The sequence below is a fragment of the Lissotriton helveticus genome, chromosome 4_1 (genome assembly GCF_964261635.1).
Source record: "Lissotriton helveticus chromosome 4_1, aLisHel1.1, whole genome shotgun sequence".
Taxonomy (NCBI): Eukaryota; Metazoa; Chordata; class Amphibia; order Caudata; family Salamandridae; genus Lissotriton; species Lissotriton helveticus.
Window position 1 is genome coordinate 1,747,179,906 of NC_136063.1, and position 17,077 is coordinate 1,747,196,982.

Here is a 17,077-nt window from a genome sequence, read left to right on the forward strand (position 1 = left end):
AGCCACCAGCCACCGGTATTCTTGGCAGATGGCCTCCAGCTTCCGGCACCGGGCCTTGGCTGCCAACTCCTTCCTGGATGGTATTGCTTGGGAAGGAGTAGTTATATCAAGAAAGAAAAAAATAACTATTAACCAATACTCTCAGAAAAACTGGAACACAAATTAATTCAACGCAAAGTGGCACAGTCAGGGGAACATGACGGCCGGAAGCTAACGGCGGTGACAGAGCTTCTCCCATTCTGCGTACGGCGTCTGAATCCCACTCGCGGGTGGTGGTAGCGGTGGTGGCTGCTTTCTTGGTTCCTCTCTTTATCCCCTGAGAATGCCCGCATGAGTCGTGGAGTCTAAAGACAGTCCCTCCAAATCCTATATAAGTTCGACAGGCCAGCTTCTCCTAAAGAAAATCACTTTTATGTCATCACAGGGCAGTATTACACACCCCAAAAAATTGCGAAATTTGTTAGTCCCCCCCCTAAGTGCCCCAGATGTGGCCTGGTCGAGGCCGACGAAATCCACACCTTTTTTGACTGTGTTAGTCTGGGTCTCTTTTGAGCTAATGTGGAGAGGGCTTTGGAGGGTATTTTTAAACTTACATTGTGCCTTAATGCAGCTCGAGTGCTGTTTGGTTGGGATGTAGATCTTTTAAGGGTGCTATCGGCGACACAAGTGGGCCTGCTTTTCGTCTAATTTTGATCGCCTGTAGAAAGATCTGCAAACTGTGGAAGGATGCTATTTCCCCTCTCTATGAAAACTGGTTGCGTGCAGCATTAGGTATGGCACGTCTAGATATGAGCTTGGCACATAATGTTAACAACAATGTCTGGGAACCTTTGATCTTGTGGGGCAGAGAAATGAGGCTGGTCTAAGGTCTCAAAGGTTCTATGATTACACCACTCCTCGTACAAAGAAGCAGGCCTGGCTGGCCCCAGGTGAATGCAACAACATCAGACTTTGGGCACCCAGGACGGATCGGGTTTTAAATGTTCATTTGCAGACGCCAATGGTGAAAGGAGGACCTTAAAAAAAAAACACATAGTGGTACAGTAGCACTAGCAAGCATAGTACATAACATTTGTGGTATGTATCTATCCTCCCACTTCCTTCGCCTCTAACATTTGTGGGAGTTTCTGGCATCATACTAGCACTACGTATGAACTCGAGTACACAGTACACCAGTCTTCTTCTTCTCTCTTGCTTTGCCAAATTAACGTAACATTGTTGTTACGGGCATACCAGCTCAGTCAGCCTGCGCCCAAGACAAACATACTAGAGTCATGACACAGACTCATGTTCCTTTTTTTTACTACTGTCTGCAGGTGGGGAAGCTTGTATTTTTCTATTATGGGTGGCACTGGCTATACACTGTTACATCAAGAGCAACTGCTTAATTTCACTTTTACCCTGCCCTGACAACTAGAAAAAGGCAGATGATATCTGATAAAATGATCACTGCTTATATATGGGACGACGTTAGGTACTTTGTTTTGATTGATTGTTTAAGAAGCCAATAGGCCACCCATGGCAGGCTGGCTAACACAGTAAAAAGAAAATTAACATAGGTAGGGAGGTGTCCTCTGAGTCGGAGGGAAGAGCTTGATGATAACTACTACATACATACACAATATATAGTCGGTGCTTGCAAACTACTGTGGGTCAGGGGAGTATTCTGAAAAAGCAACTTAGATTCTCCTCGACTTTGCTACTCTGGCGCGGTTTCTCTCACATTCTCTTCAAACTAAGACTCTTCATCCAGTGACAGTCTCCACCTATGCTATCCATGATGATACCATCCAGGCATCCATCCATTCAAAGTAAACATCTACCATTCTTCTTACTCTCTCAACAAACCTTAGTTTGTTTCACCAACAAATATTTATTCTTTTTTTTTTAACCACCACCCATGCATCCTTTTCTTCCTTGCTTGCTTTGGCTTAGAGTTTGACCCAAACACCACTGAGGATTCTTGCTATCCCCTATCATACAGTTTCACCCACCCAAGCAGGCATCTTTTCTTTCACCTTCAACCACCCATGCATCTGATTTGTATCAGCCACCAATGCATGCATCCCAGATATCCTTCTCTGCCAGTACCAAACCAGATTATGGCCTATCCCTCAAGACACTCTTATTTTTCAGTTATACTGCAGGATCCATGTAGATGTGTGCACAATAGTATGACTCCCACTTCCCCATTACATCAGGGCTTTTAGTTCCTGCACAAGTGTCACCCTTTGTCAAAGTACAAACAAGGTAAAATTTAAATTGCCAAACAACCATCACCCATACCACAAAAAATTGTGGAGAAAGAGAGTGAGCCCCTCACGGTAGAACCGCCAATGGGGTTATCTGGCTAGCAATTACCAGTGTACCCACTTATCATCATAAGTTGCTCTCTCATGAAAGTGGAAAGAAAAAGACAAAGACACACAGAAGAAAACGACAAACACTATGTAACAATCCTTTTGCTTCACAACAGTCAGACAATATGCTGAATGTTCGTGAAACAGCAAGTAACAAGTACCAGTTGCTGTTTAGTGTGCACATTCACCATTAACCCCATTGAGAAAAAGAAAAAGTGAATATCACACATTAAAATTGCAGAACTCACTGGCCACTCCTACTTTTATTCTGGGCTGTGAGTACTCCAAACTAAAACAGACTCACATTAAACCGAGTTTTGTGTGAGTCTAGGTCGCCGACAGGCCAATTGTTCACTAAGTCTGCAAAAATGCAATGGAGGACACATGCATACATTTTTGCATCCACCAAGTTGTAGATATAGTAGGTTCCTGCTGATGTTCTGCTAGTGATAATAAGCCTATATTACCACACAATAAACAAACTACAAAAGGTTCTACTAAGGTCTGGGGTAAGCAGCGCTCAGCAACACGTGACATGACAGAGGATCCGTCATGCAGACCACTAAAAATTACCTACTTATAATGAGTAACTAAACTAAACCTATCAGTCCACCACTATCTCTTTTTAGTGGCAGGAGGACAAAGGAAGGACTAGAGTTTCTCTAGCATTACCTAACTTAAGTTCTCTAACGTAAACTCTTATATAATCATGCCAAGCGAGCGCAAAGTTGAAAACAAGTAAGATTAGTAGCGCCGAGCACCTGTGTCATAACAATCACAGAAGATTTTTAAACGTAAATTACCTGCAATGTAAACAGCAGCATTCTTGCTGTTCAGGGAAAAAATGTATTTGCAATATATAACACAGAGCAGAAGAACACAAAGTAATAATATTAAATAGCTACTCACCAAGCTCCAGGTCTTCTATTCCTAGCAGGTCCAGCAGGTCCTGCTCCCGGTCCAGGATATCAGACCACATGTGCGTCAGCTGGTTATTGGTGCGCTGGACACCAGAGCAGCGAAACACTGCCAGGCGCACCTTTCCCCACCGCTGCCGACACTCCCGGAGCCTGTACCCGGACCCAGGCTTGCCCCCTGCTGCCAGGGTTAAGGTGTGGTGGTGCTGGACGAAAAAAGACAAGTGCAGCCACCTCCACTACATCAAATAAGGCCCATGCATGCACCCCATTTGGGTGCCTCCTTCCGCAGAGAAAGCAGTCGCGCCTGCGGCTGTGAGCAGCCTTGTTCTTGGCCTTGCCCTCTCCCTTAGGCATGGCTCTGGGACTCTGCGGGGGGGGGGCAGAAAAGAAAAGGGAGGAATTGGAAAAGTAGGTAAAAGAAAAAGCAAGTTATAGAAAAATAGTAGAAAAGTAACAAAAAGTAGAAAAAGACTCCAAATATAGAATCAGGAAAATTGGGAGATAGATAATAAATAAAATAAAATTTAAAAAAGTGTACAGAAACAAAGGATTGCAAAGATAGAGGGAGGATAGACCAGGCCCAGAACCATAGCAATGGAGCTAGAAACAACATGGCCATGCCCGTTGCGACCGCATTGACAAGTTCATGCGATATTTCCCCCCGAACACCCAAAAATCGTCGCGAACAAGTAATAAGCGTTCCCGAACAGGAGGAAATTCTCATTGTGAATGGGCGGGAGCATGCAATATGCGACCCAGAACAGGATATAGGCATCGTAAATGGGCGGGACAAGTGAAAAACAAGATGGCTGCGCCCATTAGCGACCGCATGGCAAGTTGGCGACATATTTCCTTCGAGCACGCAAAAGCACATCACGAACTGGCGGCCCAGGCAATGCCACATGTTCGTGGAATTTTTGCGTGCTTGCAGAGATTTTTTGTGGTTTTGCTGAGATTTACGTAGCGCAACTACGCAAATTCCGCCCAGGCCTAAAAATCACCATTACTACTTTTACAATCATCTAATCACTCTGACAGTACCATGGTACTGCTCCATTCACCCAGGTAGTACTAATGCTGTTATAAAATCACCCAGGCACTTCCTATGTACTTCGGTAATCTACCAGACCTTACCACTGCATTCAAGCAATTACTAATCTTTTAGCTATACACTGATTGAATTACCCAGGCACTATCTTTGCTCTACTCCAATCACCATGTCAGGATCTATACACTCCTCCAATGACTTAGGCAGTATCCATGCACCTATAAAATCACGTAGGCAGATTCTATGTACTTTTGTAATCCCCCAGATATTACTGCTCAACTCATGCATTCACCCACACATTACCTATGTAGTTCTCTAATCATCTAGTAATTTCCTCTGTACTCATGTAAACAACAATGCATTAGCTATACACTAGTTCAATCACTCAGGCATTACCCTTGCACTCCTCCAATAACTATGTCAGGAACTATGTACTCCTCCAATCACTCACCCAGTACCCATGCACTTATAAAATGACTCAGGCGCTACCTATGCACGTATCTAATCAACCAGACACTACCCTAGTACTTCTTCAGTCACCAAGGCAGTCCATTTGTTCTCATGTAATCACCAAGGCACTCCGATTGCATTCCTTCAATCATCCAGACACTACCCCTGCAGTCATTCGACCACCCAGCCACTACCCATGCACTTATATCATCATCAAGGCACTACCTTTGCACTCTTCCCATCACTCTGGCACTGTCTCTGTAATTATGTAACCACTCAGCCAGTGGCCATGCAGTTTTTAAATTGCAGAGGCACTCCCATTACAATCATCCAATCACTCACACACTACCATAGTACTACTCCAATGACTCGTACCTATGCAGTTATAAAATGACCCAGGCACTTCATATATCCTACTGTAAACCCCCAGACATTATCCCTGCATTCATGCAATCACTAATGCTTTAGGTATACAGTGCTTGAATCACTCAGGCACTATTTGTGCACTCCTCCAATCACACTGTTAGGATCTATACACTCCTCCAATGACTTAGGCTGTACCCATGCACTTATAAAAAAAGTTAATTGTACAGTGAAATACTGCACTTGTTACAACCTCCAGTACCTTTCTTCCCCAAAGGATTTCTTTTATTGAAATTTGTTTCAAATAATTAATTATTGGATACCTATCTGCTAATACCAAAGATTACTAGATATTCCATGATGTACTTCATTCATATTGCCTTGCTTATTTTTATTATTTATCATGTTTAATACGTTAATAATCTTTCAATGCATTTCAAAGCTATCGTAGAATCTTCTGCGAAAAACTTCAGATAGATATATAATGTGACACTTTTCAATCAGGCAATAACCAAAGCTATTTTATGCTTATAGTAAATTATGGGGACGCTGAAATGCAAAGAATACTTTTTGATAATCCAACACTTAATCATTTTTTCCAAAACTGTAAGTCTAACAGGCAACAGGATTCACATTGTTACCATTTTAAGTCTCATAAGTGTCTTTTTTTAAATTAAATTAGAGTTATATTCCAAATAGTCATTCCAAACTACTTAGGCATAAACTAAAGTTCCAAAATAAAGAGGTTGGGTACCTCCAGGTCACTATGGAGCTATGGCCTGACTCCCACACCTCTTCTGAAGATGGGCAATCGAACATTGCTGTCTGAACTGGCCAATGGCCTCTTCAAACTGTACAAAAAATGACTTTTCCTAATGTATTGGTGTTAGACCTGGTATCCTTGGCATGGTTTCCTCTGACTTTTTGCCCCTGTGACCTGTCTTTTTGATGCTGGGCTGGATTTTGTTTTTGCTGGCTTAGATTCGTTGGGCACTTTGCCACGGATGTATGACGTTACAACGCATACTTTTACTCCGCGTACCATTACAACGCGGTATTTACAACGAATACCGTTACAACGCATAGCGCTTTGGGGTGCTGGATAGTGGTAAGTATAATTTACTATTCTAACTCCAGTCCCCGTGGACCCTAGGGAAGGTGTTGGATAGTAAATTAAACTTACCTCTTATCCTAGAGCGCCCCCCAGCGCAATGCGTTGTAATGCCATGCGTTGTAATGCCCGCGTTGTAATGGTAGTGCGGAGTAAAAGTTGCGTCGTAACGGGTGTATACCCTTTGCCACTGCTGGTCAGTATCAACGTGCAAGTGCTATCTGTATAAATTGTTATTATGATTGGTTATCCATGACTGGAATATAATATTTGATTTACTGATAAGGCCCTAGTAAAGTGGACTGAGTGTGCCAGGGCCTGTAAATCAAATGCTACTAGTGGGCCTGTTGCACTATGTGTGCCACCCACATGAGTAGCCCTGAAAAAAAGATGTCTCAGGCCTGCCACTGCAGTGCCTGTGAACAGTTTGCTAATTGCCATGTCGACCTGGCAATTATGCCTACTTGCCAGGCCCTAACCTTACATTTTGGTACATGTTAGTCACCCCTAAGATAGGCTCAAGGTACCACTGTGGGCAAGGACTTTGGATTGTATTTTTGTCATTTTGGTCTTCTTGAGTTTAGATAAAGATATTTTAATTTTCTAAACTGGTGTGGTGTCCATTTTTGGTGCTTTCACTAAGTTACTCTGAGTGTTGGTTTCAAATCCTTTACACATTGCCTTTGGGATAAGCCTGTTTGCTCGTGCAAGCTACAAGGGGGTGAGCAGGGGTTATCTAAAGTGAGAATCCCCCTTACCCTGACTAGAAGCAAAGGTTCCTATTTGGACAAAGGTACCTGCCTCTGCCAACTAGAGAGCCCCATTTCTAACAATTGAAATCTAAAATACTGATTTATTTTTCTGATAGTTGATTCACCCGGAAGCAGGGTCTAGTTTTTACCATATAGTGCCTCAAGCCCATTCTGTCCACATCTGAAGCATAAGAATCTAAATTGTCCCTGCCAGCCCAGAGACAGGGTTTTGTTAACATTGTCCATACTGCATTGAGCATCTAGGAGGCAGAAGGCCCCATGCCCTCCTGTTTACTCACTTGTACACCTCTCTGAACATAAGGATGTAGCAATAAAAGGATGTGTCTGTAATCTAGAAGAACAAAATTGACCAAGAGTAGGAGTGGGGGCCAACTGGGCCAACTGGGCCAACTGGGAATTTCCACCTTTTGTATTTTTCTGCTTTCTTATAAAAAGTTTCCAAGAAGTGATGCAAATCCTTTTTGATAAATGTTCAATTTCATTATGATTTACGGTCAAACATCAAGTGGCCTTTTGGTAAACTTTTGTAAAGTAGTGTCACTTCTGTTTTCTTAATATTTCCAAGAAGTGACAATAGTGCGTCATGTTCTGCGGTCAAAGCACCATGATAATGTTGTGATTCTGTAGGTAATGGTTCCTCATTAAAAGACTATAAATGATCTGCTCTTCAGTCCATTTGACGGACTACCTCGCACAATCCCATGGGTCATGACGCTTGTGTGGCCTCCCTCAGCCATCTTCTCGAACATCTTTGGCTTTAGTTGAGGCTATAATGCTTATTATATCTTGAAATGGTCTCTTTCTCCCTCCCTTGCATTTGCCGGGATTTCTAAACTTACAAAATTGCATGATTTACTTTGACATTTGATGCTTAAAATTGTTCTTTAATAAAGTGCCACTCTGACTCAGTTCTTACTCAGTTCCTGCATTTCACACGTGTGTTTCCTTATTATAGATAGCCCACCCCTCTATCCCTGCTCAAATTAAGCTGGTGTAGTGCACCCTAAAAACAACCCTTTAACAACCCCCATACCTTTTTTCTGCTTTTAGAACTCTGAGCACTTAACCACTGTTCACAAGTGCTAACATGCTTTTGCTCTCTCTTCTGAACATGGTAAAGTTGGCTTACTCCCAATTGCCCTATTTAATTTATTTGTAAGTCCATAATAAAGTGGTACTACAGGCACCCACGGCCTGTAAATTGAGTACTACTAGTGGGTCCGTAGCACTTATTAAGCCACCCACTTAAGGAGCCCTTTAAAATATGACTCATGCATGCCATTGCAGCCTGTGTGTGCAGTTTTATACTGCGATTTCGACGTGCCAAAGTAAACATTTTGCCAGCCCTAAACCTCCCTTTTTAACACATATAAGAGTAAAGGATCTCGAAGCACTAACTGTGTGTAGTGTGATCTCATGGCAGCGTGATGAGGTCACAAAACAAGCTCCCAACTTTACTTCAGAATTAACTGAGCCCAACAGCAGTGGATGAATCAGCTTGCGGGGGCAAATTGGAATTGGAATATGAGAAAAGAACTAAAGGGGCTAATACCGAGTTTGGCGGTCCATTGACTGCCAGACTCATGGGGGCATGATGGCGGCGGTCTTCTGACCTCCCTATTACAACAAGGGCAGTCAGGCTGCACTGGGACTGCCGCAACAACCAGAGATCATGCCATGCGAGTACTGATTTTGATTTTCCCATTGCATAGGCACCAATGTAGAAATGCCAAAGAACCCAGGTCAGACCAGGAGAAAACTCCTAGTCTGGGAGGCAGTTCAACCACGTGTTTGGTGGTGCGAGAGCGGGGTGGTCCTGACTCCTGCTCCTGCATCGTAATGTAGCCGAAAGTCTTTTTCAATAATGTTGTTGACTGTATGATTGTAAATCGGTGTTTGGACATGCACAGCCTGTGTTTACTGAGTATAGCGATGTTGGTGGTTGTCGCGTGCATACAGGGCTTCTCTGTCTGGACCACACAGAGTGAAACCAAAATGCAATCTGAAAGCAACCCCTGAATGAGGGGTTGTCCCCGGTTGCACAGCGTAAGGACACTGTATCAGTATTCACAATTAATCACAATTCATTCATCTGAATTTATAACATAAATCCTTTAATGGTCATTTTGATTCCATTGACCTAGATATTCTTGATATTTATTTTTTCAGTAGTTTTTTCCAAAAAATCTCATGGTTCATTCTCCATCAATACTGACAATCACATGGTGTAGGATGATCCCAATGCATTTCAGGCATCAGTATTGCCCTTCATCAGGGGATATATATAAACAAAAACAATAAACCCAGGTCTTAAACAGGTGTAAATCTCGGTCTGCTACATAAATCATAATCTGTACTATTGTGAGTATTACAATTCAGTTATGGTGGTGAAATCTGGTCCGGTTAAGGTTAGATACATGGTGCTCGTGCTCAGTGCGTAAATCATAAGTGACAAGTGAGCTGCAATCATGCTGAGTTCATGATAGTATCAAATCCGAAATCGATAGTTGGTGTTGTGCATTCATGCCAACGAGGTGACAAAGATGTGCAAGGTGATTGTGTTCAGTTGAAAAAATAGGAGTCAACAACCATAAGAAAGTCATGCCCTTCGATGACACGAGCAGGTTGCGCCCAATTAGGTGTTCGAACATCGGTGTTAGTGTGCAAGAGCCAACATGCTAACCGACTGGTGAAAGCGAAGTTAACAGGTCTCACGTGATCTGCAGTTTGTCGGGTTTACTGCAAGTAAATAAAGTTATAACATCAACGCTTCTATCCGGTTATATACACTCAAAAGCCTCCTGCTTCAATACTCCGAGGAGCGGTACTTACAGTTTTAGGCAGGTTGGTCAGCTTTCACGTGGAATCCTATACGGCGTGTGTATCTTACTGGGTGAAAGCGCGTTAGTGGTGTGGCCATTAGTAAACGCGATCTTGTGATGAAAAGTGAAAAGGGACTCATGCGTTCCAGGGAAAGTAGACGCCATATTGGAAAGGTTTAAAACGCGGAAAGGGTGCAATGCAAAAGTGTGACATCGTGTGTTGTAAAACTCTCAGGTGGAGATGCATGTTATATGTGCAACATACATAAAGATAATGAACAAGCAACAAAACAGAAAACAGTGTAATGAATGGTGTCAATAAATACAAGAGGGGCAAAACTCATATACTAAGAGGAATGAAGTGAAGCAACAGAAGAAGTTGAATACACTGTGACGATAACTATGAAAGGTCCTGAAAACAGTGTAAGAGAGCATATGACTGTTCATAGGTAACACAGGTACTCCATCCTGTCATTGAGCCCATGAGGCTGCATCGTGCACTGATAGCAGATCCAGTAATTTTCTCTCTGCAATAATTTAGATTTTTCACAGCCTGGTGGGCAGAAAATCTAGATTTTATTAAAGACACAGAGGCTAATATTATGCAAATCTCCTTTATTACTACAGACCAGTAGCAACAATGAGAATGAGCACATAGAACACTCATGAACATTCTAGAGAACTACATAGTCCCATCGCGACCAGCCATCTTCCTTCTTTGTTATAAACTGCGAGGAAAGATCAAACTTCATGAAGAAAACAGGAATATATTTGAAGACAGTTTTCCAAAGGTCGTCCAAAGGGAAAAAATGTATTTTCATTCTGAAAGAAAAAGGTAACATATCAAGTATCTTATCCACAGTGGGAGGGATAATAAGAGGAGGGATAATATTAGCCTCAGTGTCTTTAATAAAATCCAGATTTTCTGCCCACCAGGCTGTGAAAAATCTAAATTTTATGGCACGACACGGAGGCCATATTATGCAAGTTTAAAGTGCATTTATAACATTATCAGTCGGATTCGAAATTGGTCTAAAATAACAAGTCTTAAACATGCTATCATCCGACCAGTCAGCTGCCCTAAGGATATCTTATACACTTCCTCCCATAAAAAAGGCCTTAGAGGCCGAAGCACCTCTAAGAGAGTGAGCTCCAAAGACAGAGGTATCTACACCACTTTCATGCATGACCTCTTTAACCCATCTTGCCAAGGTCTGAGAAGAGACACCTTTGTGAGGCGATCTATGTGAAATCAAAAGTTGATGTTCATTCATTCTTAAATTTATTGTTTTTCTTTCATATTCTTTCAGACATTTAACTACACATAGTCTTTCATTCTGGGGAAAGAAAAGGTAAAAGATAGAGGAAGACATTGTTTTTGTTCTTTTCTTGAGGTAGAAGCAAACACCCTCGGGCTGGAAGGCTCTACTAAAGATATCCAAAGCTTTAACATCAGAAGTTCTTCTAAAAGACACCAAACATAACAAAACAGTAAGTTTGTACGAGATGCGTTTAAGTGAAAGAGAGAAATTATCACCCCAAGAGGAGAGAGTTCTAAGAACAAGGGTAACATCCCATAAAGCGGAGTATTTGGCAGAGGGAGGATTGATGACTCTCATGCTCCTCATAATCTTTTTAGTTAGTAAGGCTTGACCAACAGAGATTCCGTTAATAAGGGAGTGGCCAGCAGAAATTGCAGATCTATAAACGTTAACTGTTCTATAAGATAGACCGGATGTGAACAGATCAGATAGGTAATTAACTACGTGAACTAAATCAGTTGAAACGGGATCATAGTGTCGTTGAAGGCACAAGCGAACCTATTTGCTCCATGCCAATCGATAAGCTTTCCTTGTACCGGAAGCCCATGATTCTGAAATGAGAGTGAGAGCATTTGACGACAGTCCTGGGATTCGCCATTGTCTCCTGAAATCTTCCATGCCGTCAGAACTAGAAGACCTTGCTCTACTAGGGGATGGATCTCTCCTAATGGGCCCCGCAGTATCTCCCTGAAGGGGGGGGATCAGGATGGGAAAGTCTACAGACATTTCGAGAATTATGGGAAACCAAGCTTGGGATCTCCAAAGAGGTGTTATAACGACCATGCTTTGTTTGTAGCGACGAGCATGAAGGAGTAGGCGTGGAATTAGTGCAAAAGGCGGGAAGGCATAAGGGGCTAGACCAGTCCAATCTTGGAGAAAGGTGTCCACTCTGAGAGCTTGAGCGCCTGGTCTACAGCTGAAAAATTTGGTCAGTTGAGTATTTAAACGATCTGCAAAGAGATCTATCTGAAAGGGACCCAATGAGACTGAAGGATTAAGAAAGTTCGTCTGTCTAGTTTCCAATTGCTGGAGTCCTTGAAGTTCCTCGAGAACCAATCTGCTACGGCATTGTTCAGCCCAGGAATGTGTTCTGCCACTACAGAAATTCCTTTGTTCAAACAGAAATCCCAGAAACCTATTGCAAGGTCCGACAAACCCTTGGAATGTGGACCTCCTAGGTTGCTGACGTTACGTACTGCAGAGACATTGTCCATCCGAAGTGTTACACAGCATTTGGCTGAATTCTGAGTGAAACAGCGTATTGCGAATGAACCCGCTAATAACTCCAAACAATTGATGTGCAATCTCTTCTCTTGAGGAGTCCATTGGCCTCCTGCAGATAAGTTCCCACATCTCGCTCCCCATCCTTGTAAACACGCATCGGATTCTATTATTAGATCTGGTGTCTCCCCGAAAATGGCTCTGCCATTCCATGCTTCCACATTCTTCAACCACCACAGGAGTTCTGTCTTGGAGTCTAGATCTAGGGAGATCAGATGAGAGTAAGAGTAATTCAATCTCAGGGATCTGGCTTTTAATCTCTGAAGTGCTCGGTAATGTAAGGGACCCGGAAACATTGCTTGAATTGTTGAAGAAAGTAAACCTAGGATTTTGGCCAGACGTCTCAAAGGGAAGAGGTGTAGACTGAGTAATTTTCGTATTTCCTTCCTGACTTTCCTGACTTTGTCTGACAGAAGTCTTAATTCTGTTTTTACAGTATCTACCAGGAAACCGAGAAACTGAGTCAGTTGACTCGGAATCACACAACATTTCTTTGTGTTTATGATGAACCCTAGATGTTCTAAGAGTCGTATTGTGAGATCGGTGTGAAGAGACACCGTATTTTTTGATTGGGCCATTATAAGGATGTCGTCGAGGTATATAATTAGCCTCACGCCCCTTTCTCTGAGCCAGGTGGTTATGGGTCGGAGTACTTTGGTGAAATACCAAGGGGAGGATGACAGACCGAAGGGGAGGCTGCAGAACTGATAAAATATTTCCTGCCAGGTAAATTGGAGGTATTTTTGGTGAGGTTCCCAAATTGGAATTGTTAGGTAGGCATCTTTTAGATCTAGCCTGGTTAGCCAGTCCCCTTTTCTTAGAATGTCTCTCAGAAGGTGAATCCCTTCCATTTTGAAATGTTGGTATACAACCCACTGATTTAGACCCTTTAAGTTTATCACTGGTCTTTGTTCCTTGTTTTTCTTTTCTACTAAGAAAATATTGCTGAGGTAACCTAAGTAGTGAGCTTTGATGATGGCACCTTTCTTTAATAGGTCCTGAACCTCTTGGGAGACTAGCGTTTTGTCTTTTTCTGAAAAGGACATTTCTTGTGGAATTCTTTTTTGGGATGGTAAATCTATAAAATCTATTCTGTAGCCTCTCACTGTCTGTAGGATGCAAGGGTCTTTGGTTACTAAATCCCAATTCTGTGCGAATAAACGTAATTTATTTTTGATGGATGTACCATCACTCGGTGTAACAGTCTCTAGAATCAGAAATTTCAATTGAGCAACATTATGTCTCTTTAGTCTTTTCACAAAAATGAGCTGCCACTGTTGATCTCAGATTTTTTGTGCGAATGTTGGACTTGTGTTCTAAGATTCTGGTTCGGATTTTTCTTTCCGTGTGTCCCACATAGCAGGATACACATGGACATTTCAACATGTAGATTACATGGGTGGTGTTGCACGTCGCGTTTACTCTGAGTTTGATTTTAGTGCCTTTCATAGGATGGTTGAAATGGTTGCCTCTTATGATATTATGGCAATTGCTGCAATTATAACAAGGTAGTAAGCCTGTGTATTGGATAGGTTGGTTCTCAATGAGTTTGGTTAGTAACTCTTTCAAACTTCTGCCTCAAGTGTATGTGAAAATGGGCTTCTCGACGAAAAGACCCATAAAGTCTGCTTTATTGCTTAATAAGGGCCAATGTTTCAGAATCATGTTGCGGAACCTATGACTCATGTTGGAAAATTTGGATACCACGACCATCCGTTTGTTAGATTCCCTCGGTTTCTTGGTTAAAAGATCTTGTCTGTTGTGTGAAACACTTCTAGATTTTGCCAAGTCTAGGATCTCATCCGGGTATCCACGTTCTCTGAATCTGGTCAGCATTTCATTGGTTTGTTGATCGCATTTTGTAGGGGATGATACAATGCGTTTGACCCTTAGTAGTTGTGAAAACGGCAGGTTGTTTTTGAGAGCTGGTTTATGGAAGCTTTGATAGTGTAGGATGCTATTCCGGTCAGTCGATTCACGGAATAGATTGGTGTCAAATTTGCCATCAATAAGTTGAATTTCAACATCCAGAAAGTGTATGGTTTGTTGGTTGAATTCCCACGTGAACTGAATTCGTTCATTAATGGTGTTCAAATGTTGCAAGAAATCTTCCAATGTTTTGGAGCTACCTGCCCACAGTAAAAAAATGTCATCAATGAATCTCAAGAAGACCTTTCCATGGTTTAACCAAATGGGCTGATTCAGTATGTACTGTTCCTCGTACTGTCGCATGAATAGGTTGGCATACGCAGGAGCTGCGCAATTGCCCATGGAAGTCCCGCATAGTTGTAAGAACCACTTGTCATCCCACTTGAAGTAGCTATGGTATAAGGTGAAAATCAATAGTTCCATTAGGAAAGTTTGTAGATCTGTGTCCAAAGTGGAATTGAGTAAAATGTGTTCAATGGCCTCTAGTCCCAAATCATGAGGTATGGATGTGTACAGGGACTTGACGTCCACTGTACATAACCAGATCTCATCATCAGTAGATAAGGTGATTGCATTCAATTTGTTTAGGAAGTCTGAAGTGTCTCGGATATAAGATTGGGTCGTGATTACCGCTGGTTGCAAATGTCTGTCCAGGAATTTACCAATAGGCTCATGGATGCTCCCTCTGGTCGATACTATTTGTCTAAATGGGGGTGTTCCCCGGATGTTTACGTATCTTAGGCAACATGTACAAAGAAGGTGCCTTTGGATTTTCTTGGTGAGGAACTTCTTTGCTCTCTCAGTTATGGTACCGTTCTCCGTTGCACTTTGGATTATCTTCATGAGTATGAATGCAAATTCTTGGGTAGGATCTTCCTCCAGTTGTACGTAAGTGTTAGAATCCGAAACTTGTAGTGTCACCTGTTCATGGTAATAGCTGGTGTCCATAATCCCGAGGGCACCGCCTTTGTCCGCATTTTGGCAGGTAATGGATGGATTGTTAGCCAATTTCCTCAGGATACTTCGGTCTTTCATTGTCAGATTCGAGTGTTTGATGTTCTGTTGAAATGGTAAAGTGGAGATCTCATGTTTGACTTGGTTCTCGAAAGTGTCTATGATTTTGTGGCTCACTGGGGCCAGGAAGGTGCTATGGGGGAGTATCCCTAGAAGGATATCATCTTCTAGTATGGTGGTTTGAACAATGTTCTCAAAATAGTGCCGCAAACGTATGTTCCTCATAAGTTTGAAGAAACTTATTTCTAGTTCAAGGGTGTTGGTAGTAGTAGTAGGTACAAATGTTTGTCCTTTCTGTAAGGTGCAGATTTCAGATTGGGATAATTCGTGTGACGAAATGTTGATCACTAGATTGTTGAAATCTTTCATTTCTTACTGCTGCTCTTTTTGTTCTTGACTTCCACGGGGGTTTTTTGAGTGTCTGGAGTTTTTGCCCCGCCTGGTTCTGCCTGCTCGTTTTGGCCTTCTTCTAAAAAATGAACCGCAGGAGTTGTGGTGGATGTTGTCGGCTGTCCACTGTTTCGTTCTGGTCTCTGTGTAGTTCGTTATCTGGCTTCACCTTCAGAGGAGGAGGTGTCAGTTTCTGAATATGGGTTGTAGGGACGATTTTGGCATCGGCGGGCATACACTTCTGCCCAAGTGTACACCTCGCCGAGCTTATAATCGATGGTGTCTCGCTTAAATTTGCGTATCTTGCGTTCTTGGATTTCTTGTGTGTATTTGCTAAGCTGTGTGTTAATATCTTCAAGGACTTTGGTGTAATCGGATGCTTCAATGGAATTGGTTAGCTCTGTTTTGATGTTGGTTATATCAGTGGCTAGTTCTTCTAAAGCTTTCAACAGTTCTTCAATTATAAGCAGTATCAAATCTAACAAGCATTTGTTGAGAATGGCGTACCATTTCTCAACAAAGCGTGAGTTGTTCTTGCATAGTAAGGGTTTGAGTGGGACTCTCAAGCCCCTGGGGATCCTCTGTGCTCGGTGGTATCTCACGAGCGTGCTGGCATGTAGTCTGTGGTTCGATTCTTTCTTTAACAACTATAGTAACTGTTTAATGTTGCTCTCTTTATTTCTGGTGTTTGCAGATGGCGAGATTTCTTCCTGTATGAGGCCACATATCTTGGCGGCATCATCATCAGTGAAGGCGAATGTGTCAGCCTTTGAGTCGGTGAGGTTAGTGATAGTTTCGTAGTTCATAGTTGTGGTAAAGGCGTGCCGCGTCGAGGGTCAGAACGTGAATGTAAATCGGTGTTTGGACACGCACAGCCTGTGTTTACTGGGTATAGCGATGTTGGTGGTTGTCGCGTGCATACAGGGCTTCTCTGTCTGGACCACACAGAGTGAAACCAAATGCAATGCGATACACACGCCGTATGGGATTCCACGTGAAAGCTGACCAACCTGCCTAAAACTGTAAGTACCGCTCCTCGGAGCATTGAAGCAGGAGGTTTTTGAGCATATATAACCGGATAGAAGCGTTGACGTTATAAGTTTATTTACTTGCAGTAAACCCGACAAACTGCAGATCACATGAGACCTGTTAACTTTGCTTTCACCAGTCGGTTAGCATGTTGGCTCTTGCACACTAACACCAATGTTCGAACACCTAATTGGGCGCAACCTGCTCGTGTCATCGAAGGGCATGACTTTCTAACGCGGTTGTTGACTCCTATTTTTTCAACTGA